This window comes from Acyrthosiphon pisum, chromosome X (genome assembly GCF_005508785.2).
Source record: "Acyrthosiphon pisum isolate AL4f chromosome X, pea_aphid_22Mar2018_4r6ur, whole genome shotgun sequence".
Classification (NCBI taxonomy): domain Eukaryota; kingdom Metazoa; phylum Arthropoda; class Insecta; order Hemiptera; family Aphididae; genus Acyrthosiphon; species Acyrthosiphon pisum.
In genome coordinates, this window is record NC_042493.1 from 112,265,547 (window position 1) to 112,269,039 (window position 3,493).

The window sequence follows — 3,493 nt, forward strand, 5'->3', positions numbered from 1 at the left end:
TATAGTTTTCCTATTTAATTTCATATTGTAATTGTTTGCTAATTTCAAAGATTTTGCAATTTTGTATAATGTACTTGATAAAATAAACAATTTATTATATCTTAGGTGATTTTACAATAAAAATATAACTATAAATAAATTTTAACATTTGGTATGGTTTTTCATATTAAAAGTAGCTCTATAATAGATACGGGTCATACGATAGTGTTGCTATATTATTAATATTATATTGTTAATAATAATTTATAGGCCAAAGTATAGTAGGTCGAAATGGGAAGATAAATCTTAATATATCTTGGAAAAATTAAGGATACAAAACTATCAAAACTTGCTCTGAGGTATTGGCAGGGAATCAAAATATTAATTTAGGAAATGTACCTGTAATGCCAAATTGTTTAAATTATTTTAAATATGCACCGAAAAGTGTAGAAGTAATGTTTAAGTACTTTTTTTGATGGTATATCAACATACAATTTTCGAGACCACAATTTCGATAATATTACTATACATTTTAATTTGTAATAAATTTTTATAATATAAATTTTTATACTATTTTATAATTCTGTAATTTAGTAATGTCCATCGTGTTAACAATAAATTATATATTTTATGATTTTATTATGTTACTTTAATGTATTTTACATTGCAATTTCAACAAATTATTAAATAATTTTATACTATAATTTTGATATAATTTCAATGCAATTTTACATATTTTTAGTCCAATTTTTGCATATTTTTAACACAATTGAATTCGGTCTTTAACTACAATAATTAATTAGGGTTCTAAATTTGAAATATTTTACTTGAAGTTTTTCAATTGAATTTATAAATTTAAAATTTCACTAGCTACTCACAAAATGTGTCAATTAAATTATGAAATATATAATTTTTTCTTTTATACGTGTTCGGTTATATATAATAAGAAATAATATTTTATTGATAACACACAGAACACATTGATAGAGCATAACCTATCAGTTTTTAACCAAGGTTTACGAATAATTACTATAGTATATTAATGGTTATGAATTAAGTTTGCAACGTAAAACTGTATGAGTATAAAATATTATGATGTATTGGCATTAATTGTATTATAAATCGTAATATCGTATCAGAAAAACTAATATCTTGAGTGATTAAAAATCAACGATCTTATAGAATAAAGTAGTACAGAAATTGAAATTATTTTGTTATAGTTCTTACTTATAAAATTATAAGGTTATAAAAATTTGCACTTTTATAATTCATGAATTGTACCTACCTACCTAAATTAATAAGTAAAAATAAAAACACAAACATTTTTTTCTATGAGTTTTAAAAAATTATATGATGTTTAGTTGGCTTAAGAGTTTGTAATATAAGAGTTAAATGGTTCCTTATTTGCATTATATTATGTAAGTAATAAGTATGTTACACATTATCTTTGTATCATAAAATAAACCAACCTTTTAAAACATTGACTTGTTGTGACACAACACAAGTTGATGACTGTAAACTCTTAGATGTAATAAACATTTTTTATTTTTCATAGATATGAAATTGTTCATGAGATTTTCATGAAATATTTCAAGAAAATAAATGTCATGAATTTCTAAAATCATAATTATTATAATGTATCGTGTACGACGTACCCACATCGTCGGCCTTCCGTAACTCGTCGAACCAATCGGAAATGAGTATTTACCTATGATTAGGTATGTCAGTACCTATATGGGTTTATTTGTTGGTAAATAAAAACAACTCCATAATACATAAAAAAGTATAATAAGCGTATAATGATGTATTAATTATTATAATATTATAATACATTTACACATACACACATGATATCATAAATAATAATAAACAGCATTAAACAATTATTATAGGACATAGGTAGGCTGAACTGTGGAATGATTAAGTACAATATCGTGGATACGATAGAAAAAAAATTTAATTTAATTGAAATACATTGTTGTTATTCATAAGATGTCCATAGTAAGTTTGCGATTTCGATAGATACTAAGGGTTTTTAGGTTTCAAGACTTTAACCATGATTTCCAAGAATGCATCACGAGGCGGGAGGCGGGTCCTGGTTTTCGTGACGGTTGTGGTGATTTTTGGGATGGGGTTGATATTGGTGGTGGTTGTCGTGGTGGTCATGGTCGTTGTTTTCGTGGTCTTCGAAAACTTGTCATTGTTGGCTGAAGGAATGATGGATTCGGTAGTCGTGGTGGTGACAATGGCCGGTTTGATAGTGACGCATTTGAGGGTGGTCACCGTGGTTGTGGTGGCTGTGATCGTTGTGGTATGCGTAGTAGTAGTCGACTTAGCCTTGGTCGTTATTATAGTCGTTGTTGAGGAGGTAGTAACCGTGGTTGTGGCTAAACCTCGGGTACGTATGACTGACCCCTCTGGCGGCATTGGAAACAGGAATCCCTTCACTGAACGAAAGACCTTAGCCGTTCCAGACCTCAGACGAGTGGTGAATGGTCGACGTCCTTTGGGTTGGTCGGGTAAAAGGCTGACCTTAAGCTCTTGTTCAGCGCATTTCTTACCGCGATCGTTTAACCCCATGATGTGATGCTGTTGTTTTTATCAAGTAATCTGATTCACTGTAACACAAGCGACATGTAATTATTATTATATACAGCTCATCAAACACTCATAATATTATCATAACAAATCGACGGTCGTCAAGATCGTTTGTTAATATTTGTATAATAATATTGACAAACGACGGTCATTGACAATCGGACGGTATATATTGTAATAATATTATTTATTGGTATTTTATAATATTAATATGCCGTGATAACTGCATAGTGTAAACTCTCCTGATTTTTAAAACTATAAATGTCTCTCCCTGCAGCTTAACAGTGTTGTAAGTACGAGGGGGGAAGAGATGTTCACTACCTCCAACCCGTTTATGGTTGTTTTTTTTTACGATTATATTTTTATTGAACTTACAAATTATGAGCGTCCAGTATCCATGTTAAAAATATGTTGAGTCCCCCCTCCAAAATTTTTATTCAGTTACCTACAGCCTTGCTACCTTTACTACAATTTTATTACGTATCACAAAAAACAGTACAGCTATATACAGTACATAAAACATACTAAGTCAAGATCAATAACAATGAGGCAGACTAATATAATATTAAAGAACAAATAACACTGTTCATATTGCACAATGTTTTTGTTACAACCACAGTCCATAAGGCATTGACAAAATGTCTAATCATTAAACCATGTGTCAATAATAAATCACACAAAAAAGGTTAATTTCCAATAAAAATGTCAATAATACAACGAGTCCAAGGTTTAATACACTACTATAGTTGTTTGTATACTACTGTTTGTGTAATTAAATCTTATCGACATGTATATTCTACTAATTAGTAAACATAAACTGCTTTAATCTATGTACATATATATGTAGATATAGGCATAATTACAATTTAAAAATGGTCTGATAAAATGTTTGAACCAACAACCGAAAAACTGAGAT